Source organism: Hemitrygon akajei, chromosome 15 (assembly GCF_048418815.1).
Source record: "Hemitrygon akajei chromosome 15, sHemAka1.3, whole genome shotgun sequence".
In the NCBI taxonomy this organism is placed as follows: domain Eukaryota; kingdom Metazoa; phylum Chordata; class Chondrichthyes; order Myliobatiformes; family Dasyatidae; genus Hemitrygon; species Hemitrygon akajei.
This window is the reverse complement of record NC_133138.1, coordinates 85,886,063-85,902,834: the sequence shown is the minus strand read 5'-3', so window position 1 is coordinate 85,902,834 and position 16,772 is coordinate 85,886,063. Positions and strand designations below refer to the sequence as shown.

Sequence of the window (16,772 nt, the reverse complement as noted above, 5' to 3'; positions counted from 1 at the left end):
TACATAGATTGAGGCACAGGAGGAACAGCAATGTGAACAAGCCTATACCTTGGCAGCCATTAGTGCATTCATTTGCAAGGAAGTGCAGTATCTGTTATTTCACACAGGAAAAGGCATAAAATATTGAAATGCACAACAGATCTGCTTGTACCACAAGCAGAAGCTCAGGTTGTTCAGACAAAAGATGCATATCCAAAATGTAAGCTTTGTACAGATGCTGACACTGTTTCTGTTCCTTTTTCTGATTTCATTGCCCACCAGTACAGAGTCTATATTGGAACAAGAAGGCTTGTCAGATTGAGATAAATGAAACACAGTTAATGGGGATGCGTGTAATGTGTGAGTGTTTGGTGGGGGTGGATGGAACGATTGGCAGGTGCTGTGCAGTAGGTGGAAGGTTTGCGGGAGAGAGCATTCCTATATGGGAACACTTTCTGAAACATAGATCGATTCCCGGTGAATTTAAATTAGTATTGATGGATGTTGCTTAATAGGGATGATACAAATCAGAGACAGCCTGGAGGCTATATGGGGCCACTGAGCCACAGGGTAATTGTGGGAGGAGGCTGAGATGCCCTCATGAAATTATGTTGCGTTGAATACTGTGCAAATCTTTCCTAAATCAAATACTTGTGGATTTTACAAGTTGGGAAACAACAGAAGATTTGGTCTATCATCTTCAGTTTGTTTGTCAAGGTTTTGTCCTAGGTATTGGGGAGTTCACTAATTATTCAAAGTTGTAAAAAAAACTGTGGTTTGGTGCAGTACTGAGGGAGTCCTTCACTGGTGGCAATACTGTGTTTCATAAACGGATCCCCTTTCTACTCCACCCTTAGAATGAGATTGGGCAGCTCCCAGCAACACTTATTCTTCAACCAGTCTGATCATTTGCACAAATTGTTACCGTGCTAAAAGGTTCAACCAGTGCAAATACTTCAGCAATTCAGTTGGTTGTGAAACACACTATTGAAATGTTACTTTTTATTCTGCTGTTACTTTTATAAAATGGATTTTTTTTCATGGCCTTTTTTCTCAGAAGTCACTAATGTAAATGTCCCTGTAGTCCTTGGCAGGACGGTCTTCGTTGCTGACGTTTAGCTGTTCTGTGGTGTCTTTGGGTGGGGTTTGTAAAGCAAGGAAGTATTATACATACTGGCTCACACCTTTGTTCAAAGCACCAGCTCCTTCCATCATTCGGGAGGGGAAAGGCTGACTGACATTTCCCTTTCCTGAGAAGCTCTAGCTCTCTGGGCCTGGTTGTTGTGTTGTTGCAGTTGACCAGCTGGGGTCTAATACAGAGGACAGGTTGGTCCTGAAGGCTTCCTGATCTGTCCAGCTCATTGACATATTGTCTTTCTTCACAGGAAGTCACTTGGGTCTGAGGATGATTCTATGGTCTCTGAGATGGCTAATGAGACCAATGTTGGGAAGACAGATTTTTCTGCAGGTGGGGCAAGAAGTGGCTGATGAGACAGGCTTTAGTTTGTGAGATGATGTGCTGCTAAAGCAGGACTTCCAGACTTCCTGATCCATGGCCTTAAGGCTCTCACTTCACTTTGACCATCTTGAGCCAGAACTTCACAAGAGTCAATGGGGATGCTGTATTTCTTCAGGAAGACTCTGAGCATGTCCTTGGATCCTTACCTCTATCTGCCTAGAAATTTCCTCTTATGACCTAGTTCAGAATTGAGTGCTTTGGAACTCTAATATTGAGCAAATGAATGATATTGCTTGCCTCAATACTGGGGATGTTAGCCTAAGAGAGGATATTGACATTGATTTGCATATTCTTTCAACGATGTGAAGATATTCCATTTAGAGCATTGATTATTTTCCAGTCGTTTGATATGCCTGTTGTACATATTTCAGGTCTAAGAAGTGTGTAAGAGTTTAGAGTCATAGCCATAGAGCCAAAGAGAGATACAGCATGGAAACCGACCTTTCAGTCCATCAAGTTTGTGCTGACCATCAACCACCCATTTACACTAATCTGACATTAATCCCTTTATTGTTATCCTTCCCATATTCCCATCAGCTCCCCCCAGATTCTGTCATTCACTGACACTGTAGGCGCAATTATATTGGTCAGGTAACCTATTAACCTATATGTCTGTTGGGGGAGACTGGGGCACCTGGAGGAAACCTTCATGGTGATAGGGAGAATGTGCAAACTCCACACAGGCAGGTCACGATGGAACCTGGCTCTATGGTGCTCTGAGGCAGCAGCTGCATCATTGTGCAACCACCAGTCAGGGATCACTTAGGCCTTGTAGGCCATGAGATTTATGCCAACGGCTTTGATTTGCAAAGATTGTGTTTATTTATTTATTTAATTACTTATTTAATATTTTGAGAAACATCATGGACCATGTCCTTCTCCCCCCGATTTAACCCTGGCCTAATCACAGGACAATTTATAATGACCAATTAACCTACCAACCAGTACGTCTTTGAACTGTGGGAGGAAACCGAAGCACCCAGAGGAAAGCCATGCGTTCACAGGAAGGGCTTACAGATAACATTGGAACTCTGAAGCGTCGAGCTGTAATAACACCCCGCTAACCATTATGCTATTGTGACGTAGGTTCCACTGTGTCGCTCCTCTTTCGTGGCTTAAACAAAGAAGGCAAAGTTGCCCTAGAATCCCTGGACCGTGGAGAGAAAAAAAACTGAGGACAAGTTCCCTGGTGGAAGATTATCCGTGACTCCCTCTAGGAGTATGTGCAATTATCTATGGTCTTGGACAAAATTATGTACAAGCAAAACCTTCCTAATGTTCACCACCACATGGAATATGCAAATTGACTTAGGACTCATGTTGTCATAGCCCAGAGTTTATGCAATAAAAAAGGATAAATAGAAACAGAATAAAAAGAAGATTCAGAAACAAAACAAATTAAGCACTGACCCTACCTTATCAGAGGCATAACCTTTCTCATTTCTGAACCTTCCGTCATTTGAAACAAGAACCCAGTGCACTTTAAACTTAAAACTAGCTCCAGAATGGGTTAGAAATTGATCAGTCTTTATGAGGTCTGGACTGATAAGGTTGATTAATTTGGAAGAGAAATGGAGATGAGAGGAGGAGAGAGAAAATGAACGCTCAGTGATGCTGTAAAGTAACAGCCTTCTTGCATAAGATGGTCATTACAGTGATGCAGAGATTAGGGACAGCAGGAATGAAATAAGGGAATTTGTTGATTTCTCAAGTGTAGCGCATGGAGGTACTGTGCGACAGACTGTGTCGTGATTGTTTTTTTTAAGCAGTTTGTTTCCTTGTTGACTGACAGGTCTATTGATTTTCTGAAGTCTCTGCCATCATCTGTTCCGAGAAGCACAGAGCCCATATGTGGAGGTCAGAACAAGCTAGGGGTTCAGGCGAACAGGTACCACCAGGACCTGAGTGAAGGGTTGCTGAGAGAAAATCAATCATGTCATAAGTGGCAAGCACTGGAAGGGTCTCCTCTTTGACTAGGGTCCAGCAGGGCTGCTTGATCGAGGCTTAACACTCAGAGCTGGAGAACTGTCAAGTCAGGCTTGGCAAAAAGGCTTTCAAAAGGCACTTAACTTCCCAAATCTCTCCATGTTACTGTTCCTGAGTCCACTCAATGATCTTGACAGAATATGTATAGCCTTATTTATTCATAGATGCAGTAATTTATCAATAAGATGAAGTTCAGCATTTCAGAAAGTGCTTAAGTAAATACACTGATTAAAGTGGACAGGTTTTGAAATGGGAGCAGGAAACGTCATCATTTATAAGGCTATAATAAAATAAAAAATGAAACTGTTCCCAATGAGTGTTTTACTTTCAATGTGCTTTTTGAGTCCCATTGCTTCTCTTTTGAATAATCATACTTCGTGTTAATGACATTTATGGGGAGGACTTGTCTAGCTTGCCTAAGTCAGGGAGTTAAAGTAACGTGGCCAGTTTTATGGCCATTATCACAAAAAGCTGAACCACAAACAAGATTTGTATCCCCAAAGATAGTTAATCCAGCTCAAGCTGCCATTTCCCCTTTTGCCTGTATTTTTCCTGATAGAAATCCAGCACTTTTTAATACTGTCAATGAGTAATAACCAGGCAGCCCCTGGGTAACGTACCATATCTCTGTATGTGTCGATACTTTTCCCTCGCATTGTCCAGCTCAGGAACTCCTCATCAGTTCTCAGAAGGATTGCACAAAGGACCAGGAGGTGTTTTGGAATGAGGGAGCAAAAGTCCAAATTCCCTCAGGATTTTTCTGCAGAGAGCGGTGCCTAGAATGCACTTCCAGTCATGGTGATGGGAGCAGATATGATAGAGGCAGTTAAGTAACTCTTTTCAGGCAAATGATTGTGCAGAGATGGAGGAATATGGGCACTGTGTAGACAGAAGGGATTAAATCAGCTAGGTATATAGTTACTATTTTCGGGCTAGGTCGGGATAATATTGTGGGCCGAATATTCCTGTGATGTATTGCTCTATATTCTATGCTCTGTCAACTAAAATATGTTTAACATGGGGTTGTGGATGCATTTGCCCCATGTTATGCTTGCCTGTCCCTCTAAAACTTCAAATTCCTTCATACATCTCAGCCAATTCATTCATGTGAACAGAGAGGAAGATATGATTAATTGTTAAAATTTGACTAATGTTTTTCAAACTAAAGTGCAGATGATGATTTCCAATGTTAATTTTCCCAATAGACCAAGCAGTTGAAAATATGGCTGTATGGCCTGTTACTTCATATGCATCAGAATAATGCAATCTGAATTAATTAATATTTACAAAATTGGCCTTTTTATGTCTCTTTGTCTTAGGGAGACAAAGAGAACAATTTATTATTTGTAGTTTTTAATGAGTTGGATAACTTGAATCCTGGATATTTTTTAATGTTGGTAATTTTTGTATTAGTTAAATTTGACAAACTTTGCTGTAAAATTTGGATTGGTTTCAAGTTCCTCTGTACATACCAGAAGCTGGAAGAACGATAGATTCTCTGAACACAAGTAGTGGGGTGGGATGAAGTCAATGTTAAAGCTCCCAGCTGATGATGGCAGATCTTTTACAACAAGTGAGAACAAGTGGGAGAAAGAGTCTTCTGCAGATTGTTTGTCCTCCCTGCTTCCCAGCAGGGCTTTAGCCTCTCCAGGACTTCCCATCCAATTCAACATCTTTGAACGTAATGAAACTCTGAGATAATGGTCATCCTACTATGTACAAGAATAGACACTAGACAGTGCCTGTTAATTGTTACAACATCATTCCCCCTTGTCCACCCTTATCTCCCTATACAACTTACTTTCTTTCGTATGCCAACTTCTCTTCAATACACTTGTCACCTACCTACAGCAGTTGCCAGTTAACCTGCGGTTCCTGCATGCCTCTGGGCTGTGGAGCAAACTGGATCACCTGGGGGAAACACACAGTCACAGGAGAAATGTCAAAAAGCATTATCCTCAGGAATAGGAAAGTGCTGATCAGGGTTTCCGACCTGAATCATTAACTCCATCATTTTCCACGATACTGCCTGACTGCTGAATGTTCCAACATTTTCTGCTCTCACTTAAATTAAAACATTGCTCCCACTGTTTGGACGAACTATCGGTCCCTGAAGGTCCCAGTGAATCCATGGACACTGCCCCCTCCCTCTCTCCCTCTCCAGGGACAACAAGGCATCAATGTAAACTGGGAGGAGGGGCAGGCAGTTGGCCGAGTTAGAGCCCTTGCTGTCCAGCTGTCTGGACCTGGACTCTGGCCAACCTCCTCTTATTTGGGAGATTTGAGACTTTCTCATATTGTGAGACACTGCTGTCAAGAATATGGGGTAGCAAACACCAGTAAAACCTGAAGCTATATAGCAGCACTGGGACCAGACCTTAAAGTAAATAAAACCATAATTTTTTTTGTGTTCTTGCTTTCTGTTAATCTTCATGAAAATAATTGCTTTCAGCTGTAAGATCTTTTAACCCTAGTAACTCGCTGACTGAAATATCAGCTTAAATCACACATGTTCACATTGGGAATCTTATTCTAGTGTCTCCATGGGCTACTGCTTTTGCAAATATGTTTAGACTTTACTGTCAAAATAAAGAGGAAATGAAACAAAAGCTCTCATGCTGCTTGCTGAGTGTTGATATTTCCAACATGTTACACCTGGGGGAAGGAGCTTGGTTCTCAATGCTGGCAGAGATGGTACAGGTTCACCTGGGCACGTGCCATGTTTGCCCTCAGCTTCAGGTTGCCTTTCAGAGATTACACTCAAATCAAACCTACACAGTGAAGGTCTAAATGAAAAATTTGGCAGTGGAGTACAGAATTAGTTGTCCTGCACTCTTATTTCAAATCTGGGTGCTAGCAGAGAGAATGAACATAGCAGCCATTATTGCCTGCAATGAATTTCTGCTAAACCTCTCCCTTTTGAGTTTTCACAAGAGCGGAGATTGCAGATAAAGTGATTGACTTTCTTTTGTGGCTAAATCCATACCAGGAGCAGAATTTCAATATTTAAAATGAACACTAATTCAATCTACCTGTTACATACCTTTCTGATTTGGATGTTTCCAACCAAGATTAGGAGAGGCATAGATAGGGTGGATAGTCAGTACCTGTTTCCCAGGGCACCAATAGCAAACACCAGAGGGCATATGTACAAAATTAAGGGAGGGAAGTTTAGGGGAGACATCAGGGGTAAGTTTTTTACACAGAGGGTTGTGAGTGCCTGGAATGACGTGCCAGGGATGGTGGTGGAGGCTAAAACATTAGGGGTATTTAAGAGCCTCTTGGACAGGCACATGGATGAAAGAAAAATAGAGGGTTATGGGGTAGTGTGGGTTTAGTACTTTTTTTTAAAGGATTATATGGGTCGGCACAACATGGAGGGCTGAAGGGCCTGTACTGTGCTGTAGTGTTCTATGGTTCTATGGTTCTATGCTGCTGCCTGATTAACATCCTGAGCTCCCATTTTAACATGGGAGGACCTTGATGATAAAACCACAGTACAGCAGGGCTGTTTAACAATGCCATTTCAACAGAAACAAGGCAAGGGCAATAGGTTCGAAGTTCAAAGCAAAGTTATTATCAGAGTACATATATGTCACCATATACTACCCTGAGATTCATTTCCCTGTGATATTCATAGTAAATACAAAGAAACACGATAGAAACACAATGAAAAACTGCACACAAGAGATGGACAAACAACCAATGTGCAAAAGACAACAAACTGCAAATACAAAAAACAGAAAAAAACATAGTAAAAATAAGCAATAAATATCAAGAACAAGAATCATAGAGTCCTTGAACGTGAATCCATAAGTTGTGGAATAAGATCAGTGAAATTATCCCCTCTGGTTCAAGAGCCTGATGATTGAGGGGTAATAACTGTTCCTGAACCTGGTGGTGTGGGACTTGAGGCTCTTGTATCTCCTTCAAAATCTCCTTCAGTTTGTCAAAATTTTAAAGGATCAGCCTTGCCCATCTCCAACAGTAAATTTAGAAAATCTTGTGATATTAAAATGTATTTAATCAGAGAATCAGCTGTAAGATAAAGCAAAATTAAAAATGGAACTGGATCCAAATATTTAAGTTAGTTGGCATTTAGTAGTTATGCATTTTGTCCTCATTGTATATTAAAATCTAATGTCCATATTTAATATGCAAACAAAAAATACTAGTACAGAACTACCCCAATACTCAATTTTGATGCAAACACGAGGAAATCTGCAGATGCTGGAAATTCAAGCAACACACACAAAATACTGGTGGAATGCAGCAGGCCAGGCAGCATCTATAGGAAGAAGTACAGTCGACATTTCGGGCCGAAACCCTTCGTCAGGACCCCATTTTGATGATTGTACTTGGGTTGATCACCCTGCTAAAGGAAAGATGGCAATAAGCTGGAAATAGTGCAGAGCGGATTTATGAGAATGTTGCTGGGACTAGAGGCACTGAGCTATGGGTAGAGATTGTGCAGGTTGGGACCTTTCTCACTCAAGTGCAAGAGAATGAGGAGTGATCTTACTGAGGTATATAAAATTATGATTGGTGTAGATCGGATGAATGCACACAGTCTTCTTCCCACTGTCAGGGAATCAATAACTAGAGGGCATAGGTTTAAAGTGAGAGGGGAGAGATTTAATAGAAAGCTGAGGGGTAACTTTCTCCACCCAGTGGGTGGTCGGTATATGGAATAAGCTGTCAAATGAAATGTTTGAGGCAGGTACATTAACAACGTTTAAAAAGCACTCAGACAGGTACAAGAATAGGAAAAGTTTCTGAAGGTATAAGCCAAACATGGGTAAATAGAGCCAGCTTAGGCGGGAATCCTGGTTGAAGATCCCATTTTATGCTGTGTTTCTGTATAACTCTAATAAGCAAAAGATTAAATTACAGAGAGATAGAGTCCACTCATAGGTGTAGAGGCAGGCATTTTACAATGTGAAAATTTTACAGGAAGGTTGGTTATTAATCCTCAGAAATCAAGAACACAAAACTGTGCAGGTGCTGTAAAGCTGAAATATAAACAAAAAATGTTGGAGATAGCACGTTAGGCAGCACCTGTCGAGGGAGAAGAGGTTATTCTCTATTTCTTCTAAAACGTTCCCTGTTAGAGCAAAAAAGGAGAGACATTACTTAATCTTCCCACTGATGTTGCCTGACCTGCTGAGTAGTTCCAGTATTGTTTGCCTTGGTAATGTTGGAGATATTGAATGCTTTGGATGCAGCCTCATTAAGCAACAGTTGGTCCAGGGAATATTCTGCCTCGGATCTGGTCCATCCATGTATAATCTTGGCTGTTAGGGATAGAGGACAGCATTTTGCTGTATTGTAAACATTCAGAGATAAATTAAATTATGAGAAGTTTTCTAAATTAAAACTGGTAATTGCCAGAAGAGTCCAATGTGTTGGAAACCCCAGGGTCTTAAGAAACCCACTGTAATCAGATATTTTTGTTTCTTTTCCCTTTAGAGATAAACAAGCTGCATTGCTCCTTTAAAAAAAATAAAAATATTTTTTATTAAATTGGCACAAGTATCTGTTACCTCATAACATTCCCCAGGTGACTTGTGTCACCATGGCAATTTCCGGCCTTAATGAAGGAAACCTAATTAGCAAAAGACTCGCTGATTGGTTTGCTGGTATAATTAACACAGGTGATGCTAATTAATTCCTTGGAAACCAGCGGTTCATGGAAAATAAGCGGAGCTTTGCAATATTGCTTATTGGACCGTGACATTTGGAAAGAATATTTTGAAGGGTGTTTAATGTGTTTTGGTCGGTCACACAAGTGGCTTTCTGTGTGACAGAAAATGACTGCAAAAGTGTTTCCTGTGCTTTGATTGGATTTGTCCCGTCCATAACCCCCTCCCCCACAGTTTTGTTTTACATCTGTACTCACCTGGGAAATTCTGGGTCTGTCGTTGTTCCAACTAACAATGGAAAGACGAAAATAGACAGATTGTAAACTTCTTTAAGTGAAGGGCTGCATGCTTGTATCAGATTGGAGAGGAAAAGGGTTTTCTTGTATTCAACAGAGGACCAGGCATTTCTTCATAAATACACCACAATTGGTGGATCATGTGCAGGCTTTGCTTTTGTTGTTCTTTAGCAAACATGGCGTGTAACCAATGTACAGGAATCAGGGAATGACCTGTTTATATAATTCAGCAGTGCCACTGGAACGAGGCTAACGTAAAGAACAACCAAGGTTCCCTAATGTGGTAGCTGATGATCAGGATTGACTAGCTATGATGCTTCATATAGTTAAATAGTTTATCAGCCATGTCTTTTGACCTTCATGCAGAAATAATCATACACTCTGCAGAACCATAATCCAAGTTCAGTTTGGGCTTTAAGTGGGAAAAATGTTTAATTTTTACCCAGGTTTATATTCCTCTTTTTTAAAACTCCATTTGCTTTTCTTTTTATTATATTGTTATTGCCTGACTATTTTAACCAGGCTGAAGGGGACAGCAATGGCAGCTGGTATCAGCGCCTGTGTCTCTAAAGAACAAATGTGTTCACAGTCTGCTGTTGAACATCTTCTCACAGGCTTGCAAGCTACTTGATTGAGTAGAGATTTTTTTGGCTCCAACCTTTCACTCAGCACTACAATGATCTATAAATCTTGATGCTTGGTACTTGTTTATTGAACTTATTAAACCGGGAAACTATTGCCCAGCAAATACAGCACATTGACTCAATTATATCTTTTCCTGTATATTTTCTCTTCACATCCATTCTTCTCCACTTGCTTGGTGCGGACGTTGAGGGAACAAGTTCCCACTTCCTGTTAGCCTGCAAAGCAGAAGTGCTACTGCTGGAAATTGGAGGAACACACAGGGAATGCTGGGAACATCAGGCACCATCAGAGGAGTGAAAAAGAGTTCAGTTTCAGCTTGATGACCTTTCATCAGATCAATAGTCATTGCCCCAAATTGTTAACTCCCTCTCTCCAGAAAACCTTGCCGAAATGCTAGTCTTTTCAATGGTGCAACCACACACTCGATGTTGAGAATTCAGGGACTTGCATGTTGCTGAAATTATGTTTGTGCTACTTGGCTATATTTATGCTGAGCTACTTTGAAGTACCCTGCTGAGAATATTCTCTCTCAGCCACCTAAAGAAACCATTGTTTGTCTTTTGTATATACATTTACACTTTTCCCTTCTCCTGCTGCCTGTCATTATCTGTTTTCGGTCATTCTCTATAACTTGTTCCTTTCTCTACTTTCATCTGAGTTGCTAATTTCTATCCTTTTTCTCTCTCTAGTCTTTCTGGGATTTTAAAAACTGAGCCGATCACTTACCCATTGTCTGTTCCATGTTCCCTTTTGCTTTATGTCGTATTTTCTTGTTGTTTGTGCAGTAATATTAAAGACAGTCTTGTAATCATATAACCCTTCACAAGGTCAGGATATCGCAAATACCTTTACAGCGAGTGTTGTACTCAAGTGATTCCCACTCTTATAACTACTTGACAGAATTTTTTTTTCTCCGCTTTAACACAGGACCACAATGATCTAAAAATCGTGATGCTCAGGACCTGGTTATTAAATTTGTAAAATTAAGAAACTGCACTGCATTGCCCAGTGATTTCAGTGCTATGGCGAGATGATATATCAACTGTCTTTTCCCCTATCTTTTCCTGATCTGTAAAGGTAGTTTTGCTGTAACATGATCCTGGTGTTCCTGAGGAACCTCTCATTAGTGAAAGTCATGTTATGGTAGAACAGAGCAAACACGAGGAAATCTGCAGATGCTGGAAATCCAAACAACACACAAAATACTGGAGGAACACAGCAGGCCAGGCAGCATCTATAAGGAGAAGCACTGTCGACGTTTCGGGCCGAGACCCTCAGGGTATCCTCAGGGATACAGGCAGCCTCAGAACTACCTGTATCTCCAGATCACTTCTTTCTCGCCTCCAGTCCAGTCGCTGGGCTTGCAAGATCATAATTCCCAATAGGTTGCAAAGCACACATAACGGCAATGTGAGGAATGGAATGCTGGAAGTACTCAGCAGCATCTGGAACATAAGAAAGCTAACAGCCAATTTTGAGAGAATCCCTTTCACTGAATCAAAAGCATATTGTGGGAGCTTTTACATTTTCTTGGAAGACCTTGGCTAAATGTTCTCTCTCACAGCATGCCTCTCCATTATTGCTGCATTTAAGTGTTTGTCCGGTGTCAGTTCCCAAGACTCAACCTCACAATTTGCAAGACTAGAGAGAGAATAGAATCTCCCAGGCTCCAATGGGTGTGGAAAGGTCAGTTCAATGGTAGGGCTTAGGTGTTCTTCTTCCTTGTGGAGCTTGTTCAAGGAGAGTATGGATCAAGAAATTAGATATGAAGGCTACTAGCTTCCCTGATTTTCTGCTGAAGGAATTCAATCAGTTGGAAAATTGGTTGCCCACAAATCATTGGGTTTGTTGTACAAGGAAAGTAATTGAACAAATTTCACCCTTAAACTTAATTCTTACCTTTTTAAATCTAGCCTTTCTTACTTCCCCTTCAGAAAATGCAAAAAGAAAACTCTTTGTTGTTTGGCATAGATGTCCACTTTTTAGATGTGAGTGCTGCAAAGCTAATTGTTGTGCAACAATTTACAGCAGGGGTTCCTGGATCATATAACAGATCCTGGCAGATCTTTTCCTTCTGGCAAGCCCAATGATTGTTATCTCCATTGTAACAATGCCATCACTACCAAACCAACTCTCCTGCAGCCCACAGTCTGTAAATCATCTTCCAACACATGGAATTGGTGGTTGTTTGTTATTGTCGTATGTAGTGAAAAGCTTTCATTTACTTGCCTTTCAGACAGATCATTCCATATGCAAGTACATTCAGGTATTATGGAAGGAAAATAATAACCGTGTGTTACAGTATCAGACGACGTCACTGTAGGTAGATAAAAAGGTTCAAGGGTCATCAAGAAGAGAATGAAAATTATTGCACATGCCTGCTTTGAATAATGCTCTACCTTGACTTGGTTTGCAGCTAGAAGCCAGCGAGCTGATCTTAAATAATGTCTGTGAGTGGTTCACATTGGCCTGCACCAGATCCTCCCAATGCTGATGTCAAAGATATTTGACACAACTTGTATCTGACAGAGTCACTGCAACATTGCAGACAATCTGACAGGTTGAACACACAAACGTAGGTAAACAAGCAGTGGGTTCTCCAAAAATAGGTTAACATTCAAAGATGTTGGACTTGTAGATCCACAAGAAAGCAGTCAATCATCTGAGTCACTTCTCAATAAAAAAGATCATGCTTGAATTTACATTCCATCATATAATGCCTACTGAACATTCTATTTTTAAGTGCTTCGCAATCAATGCATCATGTTAAATACAGTGTTTACTTTGATATATGGGCTATTATTTAGTTTAGCTTGGCGATATCCATTGTAACAAGCTGCTGACATCACATTACATGGAACATTAAATGGGCCAGTGTGCTGTATACACCACACAGTACGGATTTGAGTCATGACCCAGTGTTGCCAAGGCTGGGGAGAATTCAGTTGGCCTCTGGGTATTCATGTTGGAGAGTGTAGACTGTCACAGCCAGTGGAGCTGCTGTCTCACAGTGCCAGAGACCCTGGTCAATTGTAACCTTGAGTGCTGTCTGTATGGAGTTTGCAAATTCTTCCTGTGACTATCTAGGTTTCCTTTGAGTGTTCTGAATTGCTCCCACCTCTTTAGGATGTTTGAGTTGGTAAGTTAACATTCCTATCTGGGGAAATTGATGAGAATAGGGCTTTATGTAGGATTAATGTAAGTGGATGGTTGATGATTGACATGGACTCCATGGGCCTGTCACTTGATCAATCAGCCATTCCTGATCACTGGCCAGGGTCTCCACTAGTCATATGTGCACACAGATATTGAGTGAAGACCATGTCATCTTAATTGAAATTGATCCCACAGCTGGATAGTTCATCCAACAACATTTCCCAGCAAGCACAGTGATAGTGGACCAGCATTTCATAACTAATGCAGTAGTGCAAAGCTGCCAAAGGATGTATTTATATATATCCTAGCCACCTCTCTGCATCCTCTTCTGGAGGATTTGACAACAAGCAGAATGTTAAATGCCTTTACTGAATACTTGAAATTCATGAATGACCAATAGTGATGAGGGGCAGGAAGCGCTTTTCACAGGACAAGTTCTAGTCACCTGGGATCCTTGTCTGCACTTCCAGGCTTCTGGAAGAACTAGAAAATGCTCCAATGCCTTGTACTCAACATCTGAACATTTCAGGAGGGGAAGTCAGGAATGAAAGTGCGGAGAAAAGGAATTGATGTTTCATAATTTGTCTGTGCTTATCTGATGAAAAGAGAGCAGAAGCTCTGCAAAGTGAGCATGTGAATTCTAAATGTGTTGTTCACTTGAAAGTGCTCTTTAGTAAATGCAGGGATGAAGAGGAGAACATATGAATGAAGTTGTATGATGCTCATATCATTTAATGGCAGGGAACAGTTGAGTCTGAAAGGCAGCCTGTCATGCCATGTCAAACTGACATTTCATGACATTAATTAGTTTGGACAATTTTTACCCGTTGTGAATGAGATGGCAGCGGAAAGTGTAGCATCTTTCAAAAGAGTAGCAGGTAATCGATAGCTTGAGATGAGCCTTGAGCTTGCTCCCCATTACATTGAGATCAACTGTTGGCAGCAGAAGGCAGGCACAGTGTCTGGCTGATCCAAGGAGACACTGCAGGCACAGATACACACTGTGTAGCCATGCTTGTTTATATACCTGCAGGCTTGCGAGTGAATGTGTGTACATAGGGAGTGGAAAGGCAAGTGTATGATTGCTTTCCAGTAATTATTATATCAAAATTGCCATGTATGTGTACCTGCGGAGGTTAGAGAGTTATTTTTGTATTTCTGAGTGCTTTCACTCTTCTGCCCATGTTTGGTAACTATTACTGTATGATACCACAGTATGGATGCTCACCACGCTCTCAAATCCCCATCGCTGTCAGTATAGCAGCAGTGATAGCCTGCTTATTTCAAAAGGCTGCAAATGATGGACAGAGAAACCTGATACAATCATGTTCAGTGCTTAATTCTCCCCAATTTCCTTTAGTCTTTGTTCTTGCTCAATTTTGTGTCCAGTTTCCCTCCTCTTTCTGTGATATCTACCTCTCCCATTTTCCCTGACACTCCCTCCATTCCTCTTTTGCTAACTTGCATCTTATTTAATTCTCCCAGTGGCTGAGTTCCTGTATCTTTCCTATGTCAGTATTTTGTCAGTTTTCTCCCCTACTCTGTTGCTTATTGCCATCTGTTTCTCTTTCCTCTCATTTGCCTCCTTTGTTTCTCTCTATTTTACCTGCTCTCTTTGGCTTTCTTTTTATTCCTCTTCTCCTTATTCCTGTCTCGATTTTTTCCTATGCTTCTCTTTAAATCAATAAATTGTTCCTTGACCTCTGATGACCCTCAGGAGGCTATACACTTAAAACACCTCAGATGTTCTTGGATGTTATGAAAGTGACCGGCAGTCGGAAGAGCTGAACTGAAGGATTTCCCAATCAATTTTTATGACTAAATTGCTCCGAAGTCTATAGGGACTAAAAGAAAAGTCAATGCAGATCTTGCGAAACCAAATCCAGTTGTAAATGGAGACCAGTGAATAACAGCAACTCCCTTCATCAATCACGTAGAATGAAGAGTCCTTTTGTGTTTGAAACATTTTATCCCCTACATTCTGTATTTGTGCTCAGGACTCTGTGCCTCTTTTCCCCATCCCTGGCCTATGGATCTTATTTCACTGTTGATTTGATTTTGTGAATGATTTTGCAATTGTTTTTTGCTTCTTTCTGCCCCTTGTTTAGTGATTGGACAGGCAATGGGTTTTCCATTGTCATCAATCAGCAGCAGAAATACTTTCCTTGGCATTTTTTTTCTCTCTGAGTTTTACTTTGGCATGAGTCAGTCAGTTCAAGTCAGATTATTTGTCAGGTCCGAGGAGAAGAAGAGAGCTTTGGTGAACCAAGGCCTAGTGCCGTTAGTCACAGAGTCGAACAACATGAAACAGGCCTTTTGGCCCAACTGGTGTATGCCGACTAATGAAGCTACTTGCATTTGCCAGCATTTGGCCCATATCCCTCTAAACCTTTCCTATTCATGAACCTATCAAAATACATTTTAAATGTTGTTAATCACCATCATTGCCTCAAGCACATCCTCTGGCAATTATCCTATATACTGGCCACTCAGGGTTAAAAAATTGCCCTTCAGGTTCCTATTAAATCCATTCCCTCTCACCTTAATCATGTGCCCTCTAGCACTTGGTCCCTCAAACCTGGAAAAAAACATTCACTCTATCTATGTCCCTCGTATTTTATACTCCTCTATAAAATCAGCTCTTTTTCTCCACTGTTCCAAAAAATAAATCCCAACATAGTCAACCAGTCTCCATAACTTGATCCTTCAGGTCGCGACAACGTCCTTGTAAATCTGATCACCTCTCTTTTCAGCTCAATGGCATCTTTCCTATATCTGTGTGACCAAAACTGAACACAGTATTGTTATTGGTATTGGTTTGTTATTGTGACGTGTGCAGAGACACAGTGAAAAGCTTGTCTTGCTCACTGTTTATACAGATCAAATCATTACACACTACATGGAGCTAGAACAAGGCAAATCACTAACAATGCAGAATAAAGTGTAAAAACTCCTGAAAGAGTGCAGAGTACATAAATGATTACGTGTAAAATGATGTCGAGTTAGATTGTGAGGCCAAGTGTCCATCTTATCGTACTAGGGGAGCATTCAAGAGTCTGATAACAGTGGGATAGAAACTGTCTTTGTGTTTGGCGTTGCGTACTTTCAGGCTTTTGTAATTTCTGCCCGATGGGAGAGGGGTGTAGAGAGAATGTCCGAGGTGGATGGGGTCTTTGGTTATGCTGGCTCTTTTACCGAGGCAGCAAGAAGTATAGATGGAACCTATAGAGGGGAGGCTGATTCCACAAGTCTCTGCAGTTTCTTTTGGTCACGTGCAGACTAGTTGCCATACCAAGCTGCCATACTATGCATCCTGACAAAATGCTTCTCTGGTGCATTGAAAATTGGTAAAGGATTGATGAGGACATGATGATTTTTTAAATCTTTCTAAAGAAGTAGAGGTGTTGGTGAGTTCCTTGGCTGTGACATCAACATTACAGTATTACAGTTGGAATTATAGTATTACCAACATCTTGTACAGCTGCAGCATAACATCCCAAATTCTGTTCTCAATGCCAGCATGCCAAAGCTTTCTTCACCACCCTGTCT

General features: G+C 40.9%; 1 protein-coding gene across 5 annotated transcripts in view; it reads left to right on the top strand.

Moving 5' to 3' along the window:
* Positions 1 to 16,772, top strand: part of ebf1a (EBF transcription factor 1a) — a 484,706-nt gene that overhangs the window by 121,480 nt on the left and 346,454 nt on the right. The gene's annotated exons all lie outside the window — the stretch shown is intronic.